This window comes from Saccoglossus kowalevskii, chromosome 7 (genome assembly GCF_978046115.1).
Source record: "Saccoglossus kowalevskii chromosome 7, keSacKowa6.1, whole genome shotgun sequence".
NCBI lineage: Eukaryota > Metazoa > Hemichordata > Enteropneusta > Harrimaniidae > Saccoglossus > Saccoglossus kowalevskii.
In genome coordinates this window covers 20391354-20413578 of record NC_140647.1, presented here as the reverse complement: position 1 = coordinate 20413578, position 22225 = coordinate 20391354, and the positions used below count along the sequence as shown (strand labels likewise).

The 22225-nt window shown below is 37.7% G+C and overlaps 1 long non-coding RNA gene across 1 annotated transcript; it reads right to left on the bottom strand.

Moving 5' to 3' along the window:
- Window positions 1–17726: 17726 nt before the first annotated feature.
- Window positions 17727–20738, bottom strand: LOC144342541 (uncharacterized). Its single transcript, XR_013418784.1, has 2 exons — window positions 20622–20738; window positions 17727–17780 (listed from the first exon to the last, which is right to left on the bottom strand). It is a non-coding gene; the product is annotated as an uncharacterized LOC144342541 (long non-coding RNA).
- Between the last annotated feature and the right edge of the window lie 1487 nt (window positions 20739–22225).

Genomic DNA, 22225 nt, shown 5'->3' with positions numbered 1-22225 from the left:
TCTCAACCTACGACTCTACGTCGACGAGGAAGCTGTTATCGATAACCTCACACATTTTGGATGTACGATTTTTTTAAAGAAGCACCAACTGTAGAAAATAGAATACCATTCATACGAGTTGAATTTCCGACCGGTATTAACACACTTTCGTATGCCGTCACGTTTGTGGAAAATGGACATTATCTAAAATTGATCCATAACAACCAAAGAAAGGTGTGCAACCATTGCCTCAGTGACGAGCATATAATACACCAATGTCCGACGTACGAATACAATATATGCCATACTGAGCGAAAATGCAGATTACAGAAATGTTACAGATGTGGTCAATTAGGTCACAGTTCACGTGATTGTGTTGCACCACATAGTCAGACGCGTGCAACTCCTGCCTCGGGATATAATAATCCTAGCTCTCTTAAATAAATAAATAAATAAATATATATGATCTGTGACGTAGGCACCCCCATGAATTTATAAACGTCAATAATTATGTCGATGTCTGATCAGCACCCTCACATGACGCAGTTCACATAGGGGCGGTATGATAGCATAATCGATACATCACACAAAAGCCGCATCGATTACGCAATTTTGGAAATAAATATTCTACATTACAGCATTTCAACCGAAATACTATAGGTTCCATACAACGTTCATGACGTTATTAAATATGCGTTAAACTTTGAAAATGTTTCCTGAGGACCGGGTACCTGGTAGTTTAAATACGCCTTTTTTGATGATAGCACCTACGACTGCAAAGTCGAACAAATAATTGCAAATCTAAAAATCACGAACTCTATGAAAAAATCAAGTCGAGAGGCGGGAAACTATCAAAAATGACATGCGAAAACATGCAATTAAATTCACCAAAAATAAAAGCAAATTAAACAAAAAACTAAAAAAACAAACCAATCATGTTTGAGTATTAGAAGGCAGCAAAATACAGTAATTATGATATAACAAAATTAAAACAGTTAGAAAATGAACCAGAATTCGGCGAGGAAGGAGAAAAAAGTTCAACTTTGTTCTTCAATCTCACGCCAAGATCAGAAAAGTATGAAAACTCTAATAACTGACAATGGACACTCGTCCCCATACAGTAATACTGGGCCGCGATAAAAGAATGTTGAGAAACTGGCGTCCAATTAGCTTAATGAAGTTGAACTATATAACGTATTGCGGAAGCAATAGGCTTTGTGTCTGGAACGCAAGCGATAGTGCGCCATCAACGGAGCTGATGTGCGTAATGTGATGTCACTTCTTGTTGAGCGAGGTGTGACGTCACTCCATCTTCAAGGCGCCACAACAGAAATGTAAGTGGTCTTTCTTAGTGTGGTAAATTGTGGAAATAATATTCATTTTCTATTGATCTCCGCTTCACTTAGTATATTTATCAACCTTAATACATCCAAGATTTGAACGAAGGTGGTTTGGTGTGGTATATCATTTGAATTTCATTCCTAGAAGCGTTTTGAATTTGTAGTCTGCGGCGGTTTCTTTTGCTTAATTCGACCGCCATTGTATTACGTGTAAGGTGAAGGATGTGTGCGGCAAAAAAAAACAAAACAACGGTTCTTATTTTAGGACACTCATTTGTAAGGCGACTCAAAACTTTTGTGCATGAGGACCAACAGCAATATAATGTGTCACCAACTTTCGATTTGAGTCAAATGGTTATTTATTTCCATGGTGTTGGTGGACGAACGGTATCGTCGCTGGTAAACTTTGACTCGGTGTGGTGAGCCGGGTTTCGCCGGATATTATGGTCTTAGAGTTAGGGTCCAATGATCTGTGTGACTTTTGCGTGGAGCCATTGCAAATCACATGCAAAATGGTAGACCTCGTTCATCAAATGCATAGGGAATTCAGGGTAAAACAAATAATTGTCAGTCAAGTGATGCACAGGATGAGACCATTTCATAAGTTTCATATTTACAATGCTAGGGTAGATATTTTAAATCACGCGTTAAAGTCTGCCTTAGAGAAACTTTCATTTGCCATGTTTTGGAAGCATATTGGCTTATGGAATTCTTCTCTAACTATAATGTTACCAGATGGCATTCACTTGAACAAATTGGGTAATTATGGATATTATCGAAGTGTTCGTGGGGCACTCTTGCAGGCATGGAGGTTTTTAAAGGCAGCACAGGTTTAACTGGTGGTGGTTAGGTAGTTGCTAAATGCAGACTGTTACATGAATGAGTTTCTGCTTTTATTTTAAATTTTGCAGACTGTTGATCTTATCTCTATTGCAATTAAGGGTTGAATTTCTGTTTTTATTTTTATTTATTGGACTGTGGATACTATCTCTATTACTTGAGTGTGATTTTTGTTTTTGTTTTTATTTAAAATTACGCAGACTGTTGATCCTATCTCTATTACATGAGTGTGGGGTTTCTGATTTATTTATATTTTGCAGACTTTTGATCCTATCTTTATTACATGAGTGTGGAGTTTCTGCTTTATTTTATATTTTGCAGACTGTTGATCCTATCTCTATTACATGAGTGTGGAGTTTCTGCTTTTATTTTAAAGGTTGCAGACTTTTGATCCTATCGCTATTACATGAGTGTGGAGTTTTTTGCTTTTATTTTAAATTTTTACTGAATTTTGATCCTATCTTGATCACACGTGGGAGTTTCTGCTTTTATTTTATATTTTACAGACTGATATTGTAAATGTTGCAGACTTTTGATCCTATCTCTATTTCATTAGTGCTTTAATATTAAAATGTTTTGCTTGATCCTAGCTCAGTACAAGTAGGCAGTTGATTCAACATCTTGCTCTAGTTTCTGCCTTCTTCAAAATAATTGGTCACTAAATAGTATCATATGTTTATGTGCATCTCTGCACAGATTCATAGAGTATGTTTTGTAACAGTAATGCTGCTTAGTATCTTTATCATAGATCATGGCACCTGCGCGAAAGCGTAACACACTGAAAAAAGTTGTGTCACCACCACGGAAGCGTACCATGGCAACCAGGAGAGGGAAAACCAAGCAACCTGTTTCCATGGAAACAACAGCCATATATGATGTTGGTGCAACACCAGTATCAGCACAGGATGTGCCAGCACAGCCTTCTCCTAGTGTACCAGTGAGTCAACCAAGCACATCACAAGCATTAGCAGAAACAGCAGCACTTATTCAACAGTCTACTTCAGCATTACTCAAGGGTATTGAGACATTTACCAACCTAGCAAACTCGATGCAAACAAGTCAAGCTAACACACATGGGTAATCGGTTATTGCAACACCAACAACTTGTACGAGCATCCCAGCTACTACAACAGTGGTTGAAAATGCTGTTCTGAATACAGTTAACGTAATATCAGGTTCCTGTCCACAATATTTGGTACAGGAGCAGGTGAAAGGAGGGAAAGTTAGTCATTTTACAAGTGTAACTGTTCCATTAGGCGCTTGGGTGCCAGACAAAGTTAAAAACAAAATTTGGTGTAATGAGTTTGTTGATTTGGGTAGTTTGTTGTCAAAATTTGACAAGGATCAGTATACATTATCAGTTATGAACCCTTCTCAGAGTGACAGTCCATCTTTCCGCCTGATTCCTACTGAAAAACAGATACCCATTGACTTAATTGCAAAATGGTCATCTGCTTTTCAAATTTTCATAGCAATTTATTCAGCTAAGTTTAATTCTGATACACCTGGTCGTATGAAATACATGGATACTGTCAAGGAAATAGCAACTGGAGGAGGAGATTGGAAGTACTATGACACGAATTTTCGCAAATTACGTCAACTGGCAGCCTTAACTTGGGTCGGTTGCACATTGAGTTGTATTTGAGAGCAAAACAATCTCCTTGCCAGTCTTTCCCAAACAGTTTTCAGTCCTTTCGTTCCCAGCGCTTCTTTCCAAGAGGAGCATGTTACAAGTACTAGAGGGGAAAGCCATGTTCCGGATGCAACTACCCTCACACATGTTGCTGGTGCTCTGGATCACACCCAGGTTTGGAATGCAAAACCCGCAAACAGGATTTGCAAAATGGACCTGGCGTTGGATATAGCTCAATCAACCCCAGTTTTCCCTATATGTCTATTACCCACCCCAATAAATATTGAGCAGTTACAACTAAGGTTATCTGGCTATGACCCTATTCTGGCTCAATACCTTATTGATGGTTTTAGTTGTGGTTTTTCTATTGGATTTTCTGGGAATAACATAACGTTTGATTCGCCTAATCTTAGATCAGCTGTTGAGCAACCAGGGGTTGTTGACAAAAAATTGCAGAAAGAATTATCTGCAGGCAGAATTTAGAATTTGTCTTGGCCACAAGGTAACTCCATTATTGATGGCATTCCACCTGAGCTAACTACAGTTAAGTATGCACGAGTGGATGACGCGGTTCAGGCAATTATATAATTTGGTGAGGGCTGCTACTTTTAGTCTATGTAATGATTTGGGAGTACCATTAGTTAAGGAGAAAACGGAGGGCCCTGCTACTGTTTTGTGTTTTGCGGGTATTGCATTAGACACTGTTTTGATGCAAGCTCGTCTCCCACTTGAAAAAATAGAGCGTTGCATATTTCTAGTTCAGCAGTTTCTAGGATGCAAAAAGGCAACTCCTAAAGAAATCCAGTCCTTGGTCGGAACGCTTAATTTTGCTTGTACTGTTGTCACCCCGAGGAGAGCCTTTTTAAGGCGCCTAATTGATTTGACTTTGGGTCTAACTCAACCTCATCATCATCGCCGTGTCAATCAGGAATTTTAACTTTGCCAGTCAGCGAGGCTTTGATAGCCATGTTTTTAACAGACATGCACATGAACGGGTTTGCGGCAAATACAATCACCACAACTGCGTCAGCAATTAGTTACTTACATAAGCTACAGGGGTATAAGAATCTGACAGATTCTTTTCTTGTCAAAAAATTGTTATCAGCCATGCGAAAACAAACACCGACTATAGATAGGCGTTTACCTATATCACGCTCCATTTTGCACGCCCTTGTTCACTATTTGCCATACATTGTCAATGCAGGCTATAACCATCGATTATTTAAAGCTCTCTTCCTGTTCATGTTCTATGCATGTACACGCATTGGGGAGGTAACTTTTACCACCAATAATAATGTTTCACATATCTTGCAATTACACGACATTGCCATTTTGCACCAGGGGTGCTCTGCAGATAGCTCTTTGAAAATAACTTTCACCAAATACAAGCATGGCCATGCCCCTCAGGTCGTTATTATTGGGTGTCAACGTGTCCCCTACTGTCCAATTGCAGCAATCTCTACTTTTGTTGCGGTTAGGGAGCAAAAACCTGGGCCGCTGTTCTGTATGCCTGATTAACAGCCTATAAAACGTGATTACTTTATGCTTAAATTCAATGCAGGTCTACATTTTGGGGGCTTAAGTCCCCAATAGTATAAGGGTCATAGTTTCCGTATAGGAGCTGCATCAGAGGCAGCAAGTTCTGGCTTGTCTGATGCACAAATCAGAAGTCTGGGAAGGTGGAAATCGGATGCATTTAAACTGTACACCCGTCAACATGCACAATTTTAGTCAAGCAACTAGCATGGGCAATAGTTGTTTTCCTATATTCTGATTGGGCTAGCATGGGCAGCCCTTATGTCATCCCTGAGTGTTAGGTATCTTCTCATTTTTGCATATAATTTAATTTTTATTTTTTGGTGTGGGGCTGACACAAGGTGTGTCTGGTGGCATGATTTGGCCCCACACTCAGTGACGTTAACTTTGTAATTTGTTCAACAAACTTGACTTGCTACTTTTAGTCAAGAGTTAGGGATTTTAGAAAAACTTTGTGTATTCAATTAACTTGATATGTTACATTGTATTCAAGATTTTTCAATAACTTTTTTCGCTTATTCAAGCATTTTGTTCACTTTACCCAAATAGTTAGGGTTTTTGAATAAATCGGCCACAACTGGGGTATCCAAAGTACGGTAACCCAGTTGTGGTCCTTTTTTCAGCCAAATACAGGTGTATTTCATTGTGTATATGGGTTCCAGACACAAAAAATTCTATCTAAAACATCTATTACATCAACCATATTCACTGACCAAACGTATTGCATACCGAGAAGGGACATAGCGGATAACGTTCTTTGCATAAGCGACATAATTATGTTAACGAAAAAAACAAAGCAGATGTCATCCTTAAATTAGATCAATTGATCGTGTTGAACACGCGTACTAACGTATTGGATGCCTTTAAGTTTGGGCCTGTTTTTGACTCCTTTGTGCGGAGAACACAGTGAAAGTCTTTGCACTGTATGTATGTGTGTATGTATGTAAATGAGACATACACACGTGTTGATCGGAGCTCCCGAAATACTTGTAATTTTTACTTGAAAGTGAGCAGCTTCTGTCCTTAAACCTATTCTAGGTTCTCTTGTATCGGTGTTTTTATTTGGTATTTTTGGCATAAATCTACCTTCTATCTTCGTTGTTTTTGTTTGGGGGTGGCTGACTTTTCCCGGCGGTGTGACCAAGATGGCGACTGTCACATCAGCTTTGTACGCCAACCCCTTTGTGGGGTTAACCAGAAAACATGGACTTCGTTGTGAGTCTATCAGTGGTGTCTCAGCATTGAATCATATGTCAATGCAATTGCGGAAATTGTTGACTCAAAGTGGCAGCGTGATTGTTTTTTTTGTTTTTTTCTTTTTGTTTTTTGATTATGTTCAATCGTTTGATGTGGTATTTCTTCTATTGGTGATTCATGGCTCAATGTTGATCCACTTGTTAAACCAGCCACTAAGGTAACATTGTCTGGAGTTTCATACTAAACTCTGAAATTGAAAAAGAAATATCAAAATTTGGTCGTGTTGTGAGCACCATAAGGTTTATACCGCTCGGGTGTAAAAAACCCGAGCTAAAATACGTCAAGTCCTTCAGAAGACAAGTGTATATGTTGTGTGAAGACAATTTGGAAGGTGTGTTTAACATCAAGCACGGGGAACGAGACTACCGAATTTATTTGAGTACCAGCAACATTATCTGCAACAAGTGTCACAAGAATGGCCATGTTCAACGAAACTGCAGGCAAAAGGATGAACAAAACACAACTTCTATTACAGCTACTACAACCGATGAGGCTTTTATGGAATGCGACCCACAGATTACTCTAAATGAAAGTACTACATACGAAAATACCGATAAAATTACCACTAGTCAAACTAATGAAAATACTGAAATCACCGATACAAAAACCGACAGTACTGATAATCAAACGGAATTCACTAACACTGACAATAATACAACCACCAAAAATAAAACTGAAGGAGAGGAAAATGAAAAAGTTAAACGGAAAAATCAAGAAGACGAATTCCCACAAAAAAAAGAAAACTACCAGTGATAAATCTGACATTGGAACTGATCAAAATAAACGAAACGTTGATCGAAACAATGAAACACGTGTACCTCATTGTAATGATAATGAGAACGTTAACAAAAGCGCTACACAGGACATATAGTAAACGAAAATGTGGTGGCGAATGATCAAATGGCTGCCAAATCTGTTGATATTTGTCATGGTGAGGAGGTGGTACAAACCCACCCCTCTTTTCCTGGGCCACCCGGGGAAGCCTCCTTGTCTTTCTCTTCTGTTAACAAACCCATGAATGTTTTTGACAGAAAATATCAGGCTGATAATATTGATGAAGTCGGGTCAGTTTCGTCTGACATGTCCGATGTGTCACAGCTGTTTCCTGATGAAAAAAATTTACCTATTGACACAATCCAAGTTGTTGAAAACACATATAATTCAAAAAGAATAATTGGGCATGCTACGGAATTTTGTCCTGACCTGAAGCTACTTGTGCGCTCTCTTAACCGCTTTCGGAAAAGCTCAGAGTCACCAAGCAAAGAAAAAATACGTCTTCAGCGTATGACTTCAAAGATAGCAAAACACATCATGAAAGTTAATCAACAACAAAAGACGACACGGGAACTAGCTCGACGAAGGATATTTTGTTGAATAAAAAACGTGGGATACCTACCGATCATGGTATGTCAACCAGAAAAGCTAAACAACTTCCCACTCAACATAACATTGTAAAAAATCAATGGTGTTTATTCTTACCTTCATGAGTGTCTCTCCTTTGTTTATCATGGAAAGCCAAGGATATTATTCGGGTTTTTTTTCGAAAATAAAGGATGGCAACTACAATAATGTTACTTGCTGTAAAGTCTGCCGTCTGATTCAGTACTGGTTACCTACTATGTATCGTTGTCCTGTCATACTTACTGTTACAAATGTTAGTTTTGTCCACATTATGCTATTGTTTTTGAATCTGATTTTCCTTCTCGTTCGAGTTGTCTTAACTCTTGTCGACATGGCAAAGTTTCTAGCTCCTAATTGGTGACAAAAATGTAATTGATGATACTCATAAAACCTATGATGCGTATTTTCTACACGTTTCTTCTTGTGTCATTAATGGCCAACATTAAAGCTACAACTTGGAATAAACGGGGTGGCCGTGATGCCTATAAAATTTATCAAGTGTTCAGCCTTCTAAAGGCAAATCATTCAAGCAACGTCTATTTTCTCCAAGAAACACATACAACTGACTATGATGAAGCTCGCTGGCATGATGTATGGCGAGGGCCTATGTATTTTTCGCATGGTGACTCTCATTCTTCTGGTGTTTCAATTTTGATTAAACCTGGGTCAAAGGTCAACTTGTTTTCTGTCAACAATTTAATAGAAGGTCACTTGTTACATGTCCATATGGAGTTGAATGGCTTCCGTGTTCATTTGATTAATGTATACGCACCTACAAATGGGCATAAGAAAATGAAATGCTTCATGAAGATCAACACTTTGCTAAATGGGTTAAATTCAGATACTGTCATAATGGCTGGTGATTTTAATTGCACCATACACCCCGATATGGATAGACTCAACAATCCTGAGCCACATTTGCCTTCTTTGCGACTATTGTTAAATATATCAAAACGCTTCAAACTTATTGATGCATGGAGGCGCATTAATACATGCTCCAAACTATACACATGGAGCCGTAATAACACTCATTCTAAACTAAATCCGTTCTGTGGTTTCAAGGATTACCCATGCAGTCAGCCACATTTTAATTTCTCCGACCATTGCCCAGTTACTCTCACGCTATCCTTTCGCAGCCCAACTTGGTCATTTAATGTGAGCTTGCTAAATGATGAAGAAAGAGTACTATGACATTCTTCGTCAATATTGGTTGTCATGACATGAGCAGAAGCCTCGTTTTACATCCATCCAGCAATGTAGGGATATTGGTAAACTCAAGATACAACAATTGACAAAGCAATACACAGCAAAACTGAGTTGCAACTATCAAACAACAATATAGCTGCATAGCAGCAATCACCGCTTTTCAAGACCATGGCACATGGCCAAGTCACATGCAATGCATGGCCATGTATGACTGTTTGCAATAGCCCTGAAAATTAACGTTGGTTCCATGTTTGTATATGTGATAGTGTCCGAGATATTATAGCCATGCCATAGTTAATGAGTTCCATGACCATATATAGTCATCGGGTATGTTTGTCAATTATCTTGTCCAATATCTTCAATATAGCATTGGTTCAATGTTCCTACTTGCAACAGTGCCTCAGATATTAGAGACTTGCATATTTAATGAGTTTTATGACCATATATGGTCATTTAAAATGTTGGTCAATTCTTTTGTCCAATGTCTTCAATATAACATTGGTTCCATGTTTGTGTTTGCAATAGTGCCTGAGATATTAGAGACATGCATATTTAATGAGTTCTATGACCCATATATGGTCATCGAATGTGTTGGTCAATTCTCTTGTTCAATGTCTTCAATATAGCATTGGTTCCATATTTGTACTTGCAATAGTGCCTGAGATATTAGAGACATGCATATTTAATAAGTTGCATGACCATATATGGTCATCCAATATTTTGGTCAATTCTCTTGTCCAATGTCTTCAATATAGCGTTAGCTCCATGTTTGTATATACAACAGTTCTCAATATATGTCAATTCAATGTGTATCGTATAAGGGCCCTCCCCCATTCCCATAATGCATCATTGCTGACTATTTTATATAAAATGTGAAAAATATTCATAAATCAACTGCTCCCCATGGTCGCACTTTCATGATTCTTTGATTAATCTGTAGTATGTATGATGTTCTTCAAAATTATGGCCTGGAATTTTGATACGATCAAAATTATGCAAATGAGATGCAAAACAATATTTCAGAAAATTCTAGAAAAAAAAGTCACATGACCGTTCAACTTTTTTTTCATGAAATACTTAGCTCTAGGGCCAATGCTTCTTCTAAGCGAAAGTTTGAGACTCCTAGACCCTCAGAAAGATGTTTAAATGAGCATGCCATTTGTTGTCTAAAATTCAAAATGGCCGCCGTACCACGTGACCAATATGCGTCATCTTAGGATATGCACTAGATCTCATCAAACTTAAACATGTGAAAAAAAATTTCCAGATATGTGCAACGGTGTTCGAATGGTGCTTAGCGAAAAATCTGGCGGAATAATAATAATAAAAAACATAACAATTACAATAGGTTTCCAAGACATGTGTCTTGAAAACCTAATAACAAGATACGTGATGTAATATCATATGCAAATATTAACAATATCCAAAAGGCCTTCAATAGGGTTCATCATGTCAAAACTCTACATGCCTTTGTTTTTGGTGAAACTTTCATAAAATACATCCGTCTTATTTATGCAGGTACACAAAGTCTTGTCCGCATCAATTCATCACTCACCAGCCCAGTATTTTTTTCTTGCGGCATACGTCAAGAATGTAGTCTCAGTGGCCAGTTGTACACAATTGCTATAGAAACCCTATTAAATAAAATAAGAACATAGAGGGCGTCAAGGTGTGTAACAAACGAGTTAATATTTCTGCCTATGCTGACGAAGTCAGTTTCCTTTTAACAAAAAACACGGATTTTCAGAAGTTACATTACTGGTTACATATCTATGAGAGTGCAAGTAATGCACGGATCAATTTCACAAAATCTCAAGGTCATCGGTGGGACAGTGGAAATCCCGGGAGGACAGTCCTTTAAATATTAAATGGAATAATGAGGGATCAAAAGTTCTGGGCACTTATCTGGGCAATACACCGAATTTCGATGACAATAACTTGAGGGGAATGGTTGATAATGTTGAAGCAAAATTGGAGTGGTATAATGAGTACGCACCCTTTATGTCTTACAGGGGACGTGCGTTAATCATTAATCATATAAAGTTGTTGCATAGGTTTGTTTCTTTATGTCCACCAAAAGCTTTAATACAAAAAATACAAGATCGTCTTTTAAAATCCTTCTGGCAAGGACACCACTGGGCGAAAAAGCAAATACTTTATCTTCTGGTAGATGAAGGAGGCCAGGGTCTCGTTGACTTGCCAACTCGCGTTGCTGCTTTTCGCCTCCAGTATATCCAGCATTATTTGAATTATGAGTCTGATCACCCAACTTTTATATTTGCAGAAGTATGATAAACAAATATTCCTCACAATTGTCCCAGAAACTAATTATAACACGCTTACCTTTTACCGAGAGCTATTGTCCTTGTGGCCATCACTCCCATATAAGAGGAAAGGAGAGACATCTACTTACCATGACATATCCCAAGTACCCATATTCCTGAATCCTCTATTATTACATCATGTACAACAACCATTCTACTTGCGCCACTTTGTTGAAGCTGGCATCACCAAAATTGGTCATTTACTGGACAACGACTAATGGCTGAACTGTGACATCATTCACAGCCAGGTGTATATTTATTCAAAACGTGTCTTTAACATAACAACCGATGTAATCATGAAAGCCATACCTGCAGAATGGAAGAGAATAGTTGCAAATGGTCCTGAGGACAACTCGTCAGAAAATTTAACAAGATACTCTTTTGTGTATAGGAACGACGAGAAAGACATTTTATTGAACTACCTTTTATATAAACTGGAAACGACGTCACCTTACAAATTTCTCGTTGCTCTTCAATACGCCAACACCAAAGTACGCAACGAACTGCGCTGTGGCATGACGTCTTGTCTTTTCCTTTAGACACTAGGCCCAACTGTTATCTTCCACCCTTACTCAAAAAGGACGGCGATTTGCAATGGCGCATCTTACACGGTGCATATCCCATTGGCGTTTTTCTGGTAAAGTCCTCACTGAGGAACACTGACCAATACTCTTTCTGCAATGAGGTCGATGACCTCACTCATATTTGTTTAAAATGTAATAGACTTGTGCCACTACATCGCACCCTAGGTCAGTTACCCCAGGGACGACGTCAAAAGATCGATATCGGATAAAAAACTTAATTCCTTTATTTTTTTTCAACCTCCCCCCCCCCACCCCCACTGAAACTTAATTGATAAATATTGGTCATGGCGTCATACTATATTCACCATTAAATATAAATGGATAATCGAACAGTAGTATTGCATAGCAGTTGGTTGTAGGGTGGGTGTAAAAAGACTTTACAAATGCACCTCATTTGACACACATATTTACACTCGGACCAAACCATTTTCTCCTCTTGGATGTTTTTTTTCCATTTTCTGTTATTTCTGTCCATAATTGGATGGAAACAAAACGAACTAAGATACTCCAAGATTTTTTTAGACTTCATTAAAAAATGGAAACTTTTTGAGGTCACCCCCCCCCACACACACACACACACACCCAAACTAAAGCAAATAAGTTTTTTTATCCGACATCGATCTTGCAGTGGTATATATTTGGTCCACCAAAACCACGTCATATGAACGATGGGCATCGATTGCTATGTTTCCTCTTCACAACTGCTAAAGTGGCAACCCATGTCTCTCGATATAATAAACTGAAGGAGTTGGACAAAGATGATGCGCTATTGTGCTTTGAAACAAGGATAAGAACCCGTCTAGTGAGTTCAAATACCACCAACTCAACCACTCCACACAGTCGTCCATCAATAGATTCTGTAAAAATGGTGCTATTGATTCTGTAAAAGACGACACACTACAAATATTTGATGGTATTACATGAAAACTTACCTGGATTATCGATGGCTGAAAACCACGTTTCACTACTACCTAATACCATATTTCGTACATTTCGCACTTCATTATTTCTTATATATAAATCATAATCATTTTCTTAATTCGATTACTTTATTTTACTCGATATTTCTTTATTCAACAGTATCTACTCACTTGATATCATTGTATTACTCGATACTTCTTTCATTCGATATTATTTATTTGCTCGATACCATTACATTACATTACCTGATATTACATTCATTCGATATAATTTACTCATTCCTTTCCCCTCATTCCTTTTTTTAAACTGTAAATAAATGTATTTTTTTAATACTTGAAAAATAAAAAGACAAATGTATGTATGTATGCTAATCAGCTGCACACGCTGATACATCGCTCTGCAAAAGTTGCTGTTTTTTAACCTTGTAAACGGTCTGTGAGCTATATTTTTTTCGGTCAATTTTTTTTTGTAAATACTTTGTGATCCACTTTGCGTTGTTTTCGTTTGGTTTTGGCATAAGTCTGCCTCATATTTTGTCGTTTTAGTTTTGGAGTGCTGTGGCAGTGAGCTGCCACGCTGGCATCCAAGATGGCGGCCCGCATGACAAGCCGCATGTCAACCCTTTTGCTGGGTTAACCCGGAAACATTGTGTTAAATGAGAGACTGTGGACGGTGTAAGCATTGAGGCTTACATTCTAACAATCGCTGGGATTGTCATTGTTTTTGTTGACTCGGTTGAGCTTGTTTGTGAGTCGGGTATTGGCTCCATTGCAAACAGTTTTATTTATGTTGAGCCGCTGATTAAGCCGGCAACTAAAGTTGTTTTGTCGTTAGTTCCTCCCTTTATTTCAAACAGTACACTAGAAAAGGAATTGGTTCGTTATGGGCGTATTGTGAGCACTATTCGCATCATACCACTCGGTTGTAAGAAACACGAAATACGACATGTGAAGTCTTTTCAAAGACAAGTTTACACGTTGCATGGACAAGACAAACTTGATGGCGTGGTTCTAGTAACTCATGAGGGGCGTCAACTGAGGACGTTACACGTTACATGTTCCACAAAAATGGCACATTCAACGGAATTGCAAAGACTGACACCACTTTGAAAAATACAACTCCAGCAACCGACAGTATTCACACAACTTTACAAACTGATGCCAACATACACTTTCAGATTTAAAATGAAACTGACATAGAAACAGAGCATGGTAAATTGATATATCTTTCAACGCCACTGAGGAACTCTCAGGAACAAATAATTATAACCTTTCAGATAACAATAAACCGATTAAATCTAAAAACGCTGACGAAAATATAAACGAAAATGCCAAGATCACCGACACCGTTGATGCATATGAAGGCTCTAAAAATAACTCTTCTATTGACAAAGACGTATCTATAGCAATGCCATTGGCAGCAGGTGCCCTACCACATCAACTGCGGAGGACAACAGTGACACGTCTACTGCTTCAAATCTTCAAGATGCAAGCTCAAACAGTAAGGAGATGGTACAAACTCCTTCCTCTCCTGGTATGGTACCATCCCATCGTTTCCTTTTTCTGGCGAAACCCCAAGCGAGCCCATTGATGTCTGACAAACAGACAAACTCAAAAGACAGAGACGATATAGAATCCATAGCGTCAAACGTTTCAGAATTACTACAAGGTTTACACGAAGATAAAGATAATGTCGAATTCTTTATTGACGAATTATTGAACAGGCAATAATTCTGCCCTGATCTACATCTATTCGTTAGTTCACTGAATCACATACGAAATAATATGGAAATGCCAGCCAAGGAAAAGATTTGTGTACAACAAATGACGTCCAGACTGGCCAAATACTGTTTAAAAAATAAAGAAAAGATTTATCTATCTTATGATTAATGGAGACATGCTAATCCAAATATGAGTCAGTATACATGGAATCGAAATGAAAACAGATAAAGTCTTGACACTTTTTATATATCAAAGTCCATTGCATCAAGGATAAAACAAAGTTCCATCCAGCCTCACCTCAACTACTCATTACCTGGTCACACTTACTTTGTCACTCCGAAATATCAATAACCGTAAACATATGTGGTCATTCAATTCAAGTCTTCTTCACGATGAAGACTAATGTAATATTCCACATGACTATTGGTTAATATATAGATAACAAAAGTCCCGTTTGATTCTATTCAAAGGCGGTGGGACATCGCAAAATTAATATCAAGAGCTGAGAAAACAATACAACAACTACCGTACTATCAAACACACACCTAATAATGAAATATCAAGTCTAGGGAGCAATAAAATCAATAATCCCTCAATTCAAAAAGAATTTAGTGAGAAAAAAAGCATTGCTCGAATGTCTTACCAAATCTGAAACTAAAGGTGCTGCAATAAGATCACGCCACCAGATCCTTAACAAAAATGACGCCCCCACCACCTTCCTTTTCTAAGCATAAAAGCGAAAAAAAGACTATTTCTCAACGATGGCACTCTGACAGATTCGACAGTTGGCCCGTGACTTCTATTCAGAACTATTCTCACCTGACCCTGTATCTGTTCAATGCCAAAACGACATGTTGGATGATCTCCCTCAACTATCTGAACACTGGAAAGAAGAATGCGAGGAGCTCGCCACCGCTGTCAAACGAATATCTAGCGGCAAATCTTCCAGTATTGCCCAGGTAATTTTATAAGCGTTTCTGGGTTTTTTCTCGGTCATGATTTGTTTGACGTCTTCTCTGCCTCGACCGAGAAGGGATTTCTTTCATTATCTTGTCTGAGGGCGATTATCACCCTTCTCCCTAAAAATGATAACAACAACTTACTAAAAAATTGGCGTCTAGTCAGTATCTTTTTGTGTGCAAAGAGAATACTAACTAAAGCTCTGTCTTTGAGACTGAGATCAGTACTTCCCGAAATAATTCATATTGACAAGTCGGTACTGCATTCCTGGAAGGCAAATATTAGATAATATTAACCTGGTGTGTGACGTCACATCATAAGCAAGCATTAACAATAAACAATTTGCAATCGTATCACTAGATCAACAAAAAACATTTGACTGCATCCATCATTTTTAAAACACTCGAAGCTTTCGGGTTCTGTGATCCATTCATCAAATACATAAAACGAATTTATTCAGGCACACAGTGTATTGTGCGAATTAATAACTCCCTAACTATTCCAGTGAATTTCCTGCGTGGAATCCGCCAAGGCTTTTCTTTATCTGGGCAATTATACACGATCGTGATTGAAACACTTCGACGCAGAACACGGTCACAAAGTCAAATGCAAGGTCTCAAAATACACGGCTTTGGAGGGAGGCGAGTGTACGGATGCGGATGATATCAGCTTTTTCTTGACTCATGATGGTGAATTTATCAAACTTGACAAATGGCTAAAATTCTTTGAAGGTGCAAGCAATGTACGCATAAACTACATTAAATCACAGGGTCTATGGTTGGGCAGATGAAAAAGCCGCACTGATAAACCACTCAATCTCAACTGGAATAACTTGGCATTTTCCACATTGGAAATAGCACGTTGTTCTTTGACAAAAAATGGGAGGGCACACTGGATAAAGTTAAAATAAAACTTGAATGGTGGGGGAAAAATATGCACCAAACATGTCTTATAGAGGGCGCACATTAATTATCAATCAGATTGTTGTCTCTAAACTGCTACACAGATTTAAGTATATTCGCCCGATGGTCTTATCAGTCGCCTACTGGACTATTTTTAAAGTTCTTTTGGCGTGGACGTCATTTGGTCAGACAACATATTGTCTACTTACCAGTAACCGAAAGTGGTCATGGTCTTGCAGACTCACCAACGCGTATTTCAGTTTTCAGGCTGCAGTGAATACAAAGATACCTGTATTCAAATATATGATACCCTTGTTCATTCACTGATTACTTTCTACAACAAATACAGAACCTGAAATATGATAAGAAAATATTTATAACTACCCCTTCTAGAAGTAACTTTGAAATTCCAATGTTCTACCCTGACCTACTAAAAGTTTAGTCTTCATTGCCCACTTTCAGAAAAGTCAGATCCTCCACTTATCAAGGCGTGTGCTGCCAAAAAAAAGACGTTTTAACATCAGTCATCATCTATACTGTGCTACATATTGACTACTGCAGAGGTAGCCATTAACATCACGCGGTACAACATACTAAAAGAACTCGACCTCACAGATGTACTGTTGCGCTTCAAACTACGTGTCACCAACGAATTCAAATATCATTTACTCAACCACACTATCCAGGCGTTCGTCGATAAATATTGTATTAACCATGCAATCGCTACAGTTAACGATGAGCAGCTTAAACTTTCGAACTCTTTCACAGTCGTAACGAACACTTAATTACTACTACTACTTTATTTGTTAAATTACACCTACCTGTGATTTTATTCTACGCTTTCGTTTAATCTTCAGTCGATTTCTTGATAATGTATTCGAAATACTCGTATGTAAACATCGTCTCTCTGCATTCAATATTATTCCTTTGTCGTTCAGTCGATTGTTATTAAATTGATTCGAAAAATACAAATGTAATTATTGTTTTTTCACTGTATCTTGATTCACCCTTGTCTGTACTGGACATTTTTTTTTCATAACCAAAAGGCAATTAATACTATCAATTCGAATTCGTTATGCTCGTATGTAAATATCGTTTTTTCTTCTCATTGATCTTCGACTCTTATTTTGTCATTTTTAACTTTTTATACTGTTAATAGGTGATGTATCTTTATAACTGAGTAATACAAAACAGAAAAGTATGTTAATGAGTCATACACGCATTGCATGAGCTCCTGAAAAGCATCTATTTTTCAGCATCTTCTGACCATCGTGGATTTTCTCACTTCATGCAAGCTTTGGCTTGCACGGCAGTGGAATCAAGATGGCGGCTGCCACGTTGTTGTCACATCATGTCAATCCTTTTACGGGCTGGACCCGCAAACACGGGATTCGTATGGAATCCGTCACTGGTACTAGCATTGAAGCATATGTCAACAGTGTTTCTGATATCATCGGGCCTTCAAAGGTTATTGCTGCCTCCCGTGTCAGCGGCAGTGTGATCATGTTTCTTGACTCTGTTCAGTCAATCGAAAATGTTTGTATAGGTGGTATTTCTGGTGTTGGGGATTGTTTTGTGTACGTCGAGCCGCTGGTCAAACCAACGACCAAGATAATTGTCTGGTGTGCCACCTTTTATTTCAAATACCGTGCTGCAAAAAGAATTATCTAAATACAGACGGGTTGTGAGCAATATTATAATTATACCGGATGTAAAAACCCTGCTTTGAGATAGGTCAAGTCGTTTAGAAGACAAGTGTACGATATTTTGGGAATACGTAATATTAAGCACGAGTAGCGTGAATACAGAATCTACCTGAGTACAGACAAAATAACAGAAAAGGCCATATCCGACGTAACTGCCGCCAGAACGTCACTCCTAAATTTACTGTAAATGACACAGGACAAACTACTGTAATGAAAATAGATACACCCGCTGTAGAAAATATTCCTACTGCATCACATAACGGCATTGATAAACAAAATATTATTCAACCTGGAAATGGAATAAACGATGACATATCTCTGTAGCATCGCCAATTAATAGCGCCCTCACATGCCAATGTTGTCACTATTACAGACTCCAGAAATGTGTTCTCTGAGCTCTGGCATTAAAGAAACAGTAAAAGTTATCACCAATATCCAACCGCTATACCGTTTTTTTTTTTTTACCGTTAGGAAAGATAATGTTACCATGGCAACGAAGCGTTTCCCATAAAATGTTAAAATAAAATAAATAAAATGCTATCCAAAAATTAAGTTATAGTACAGCAGAAATATAATTTGTTCCATGTATAACATAAATAATTATTACTCAGAAATAGTCAATATTTATTCCTTATTTAAGAAAAACAATTCATTATATAGATATATTCATAGTCTGGTATGTGTGTTTCAGCATTTTTTTGGTTCATGATGAAAGTCAACTAGATTCAAATGGCAGTGATTAAGAAATAGCAAGAATGCAGAGATACATGCAAACAGTCTTTTTTTATTTTTACTGGTAATGCCAACTGTATCATTAAGAATATGGGTAAATTATGAGTAGCAAATACATATTGTAATATTTTTAGATTTTCCAGGTTATAAACAAAGTAAAATGTCAGTGATATATACATTTTATTTTATATAGGTTTCATTCTGATTTTGTTTTAGATTCTACAGAGTGACTGGAGTGTGGTATCATTATTGTTGGTTATAGAAATGCATTACAGTATATATAGACAGGTAAGAGCAATATGGCACCTATAAATGTAACAGGTACCTCTAAATGACTAACTGGGTGGGTTTATGGTGGTCAGGTAAAACATTCACAGGTATAACAATTTTAAATTAGCTGTGAGTATTTTAATTTATCCTTTTACAGTTCTGGACCATGGGTGATTTCAGTCTTACCTGAGGGTAAAAACTGATTGGTGCAGTCTTCCTTTGACAAATAGGTTAGTCCACCTCCACTCTTTTGTAACTAAATGTAAATTGTCCACCTCAGAAGTAGTTGAATGAATTATGAAAATAGAAAAGCCTACTACTTTTGAGATGAATCATGCAGCCATTTTGACAAAGCTCTATAAGCTCAAACAAAATAACAAGAAAAAAATCTGGGAATGCCCAAAGGCAGTATAAAGAAAAAAACTTTTCATGTACCCGTCCAGACACCAAGTATTAATGTTGAGAAAGTTTGTAGTGGCTCTCCTGGTATATGTAATGAAAAGGGGCATGTTGTTGACCCCAGCGTAGTTAAATGTGTTTTGTTAAAACATCTTGATGAAAGACGAAGTAAGGTGAGAGGACTGCAGGAAGGGGAAAAACAACTGAAAAGAAAACTTGATAGATTAGTAATGAAAGTAAAAAAGATTAAGATGACGGTGAAGGAAATGAAACAACAGATCACCATTAATGCCAAGGAAAAAGATTCTGAGTGTGTACCCCCTCAAAATTCACAATGTGATAAAGAAAAATTGAATTCAAAAATCAATATTAAAAAATGTAAGTTGAAGCAAGCCGAAAAATTGCTAGATAATCAAAATCAGGCCTTGCTTAACGGAAAGAAAAAAACTACAGCAACAAATGACTGAGCTTCAACAAAAATTGATTATTTGATGGATGATAACACCACGTTACAGTTTTTTGACACAGATAAAATTGCTACAGACCAGAACTTAAATTCATACAACATTTCTATCGCCAATATCCCCTTGTGATCGAAATAGCTGGGAAGCATGCTGATAGACTACCCTGTCGGAAGACAGTTGACAACATAGTGGATGTATCTCTCGCAGACAGCCATTGGAACCAAATTACCACAGAAAGAAAACACAACCCTTTACTCAGATGAGACAAGCCTACTTGGTGACCGATGAAGATAAAACACCATACCGTATTGGGCTGTGAGATATGCAAAACAAAGCAGCAGCAACATTGCGAATCTTGGAGGAGATTCTGCAGGATTTATCTGAAGCTTTATCGCATATTTTCAGTAAAATCATTATTTGCACTGAATTACTGTAGTAATACTTACTTTGCACCTGCAAGGATGAAACAATTCGTGTTCTAAATAAAAATACCTCGAAAAACACTTTCCCTTGGTGTGCGCACATTTGGTCATCTGGTGTCTTTACCTTTTGAGCTCATTAGTGCAAAGCATCATGGGAAATGAAATATTTTAATGCGATCGGATTGGCCAATCAACAAATAATTGCATGTCACTAAGCTCAGGCTGTTAACCCCCTTTTGTGTACATAATTTGAATTTGAATAGTCTGGCGTAGCTAGTATTAGTACAGGTGATGTAATTATTTATGTTGAGCCGTTGGTGTATCTCTCTGCCTTTAATTAAAAATGATGTGCTCGAGCGTGAACTTGCGCTATATGGTAAAATCGTTTCGCTTATACGCCTGATTCCACTGGGCTGCAAAAGTGCGGAATTGAGACATGTCAAGTCTATTTGTCGGTCGTCAGGTGTACACGCTCTGCGATGAAAAATCAATCAACGGCGTTATAACCATCAGCCATGAACAACGTTACTATCATGTGTACCTGTCGACGGATGAGGTGACATGTCATGAATGTAAACAGAAGGGTCACATTCAAAGAAATTGTCCCGAAAATATCCTTGCACATAATATTGATAATGGCAATAATAACAACACTACTGACATGGAAATCTCTCTATCAACACCCACTTCTAATAGGTGTGGCGACAACAATGATGGAACAGATTATACTGTTAATATTGAAAGTGATAAAACTGACACAACTTCTAAACATTATAATAATACCAATGATATAATGAGATAACTACAAATAATGACACTGATGAAAACATTGATACAATTAAAACTGTCGATAATATTATTTATAATATACACAATGTTACTGATGATCAAAATACAAATAAAGTTCAATCTGAAAAAGCCGGCATTGACTCAATAAAATTCGATTACGGATACTGGCGTTAAAGAACATGCAGCTGTTGTCACGCGTATCATACCTGAATGTCAATTAGGTGGCACGCGTACTAATCATTGTGATGATGATGAACCTGGTACTGTTTCCAGTGATGGCTTTTCACGATTATCTGCTATAGAAATTGACGAGGTACGAACCCCTTATTCAATACCTCCTCCCTCTAGAGAGACACCATCTTTTACATCTACCTGATCCAGGTGAATTACACAGTTCCATAAGTGTTGATTTGTTTGATTTAAAGTCGATTGTGTCGTCCTATGACGGAGACGACAATGGGTCTTATATGTCGGAAATGAGTGTCGCTTCCTTGAAAGATGTCGGGATGTCTGAAAATGAAAACATTGTTATCTAAAGAATCATTGTCGGTTTTGCTAAAAGAGTCTTTTAACTCCAGGGAATTATTCGAGCAGGCGAGTGCTTTCTGTTCCGACCTCCGACTTTTACGGAGACTGTTAAGGACATCACTAAGAGTGCTGATTTCCCGAGCAAAGAAAAGATACGCATACAGCGAATTACAATGCGTATTTCTAAACATGTTAAACGCTCATTAAAATCAAGTGCTGAAGGTGATGGGAATTTAAGATCAAGCGGTTGAGTAAAAAATATTGCCATTGTTTCAGCTGATTGAATTGTATGTTAATTATGTATCAACACT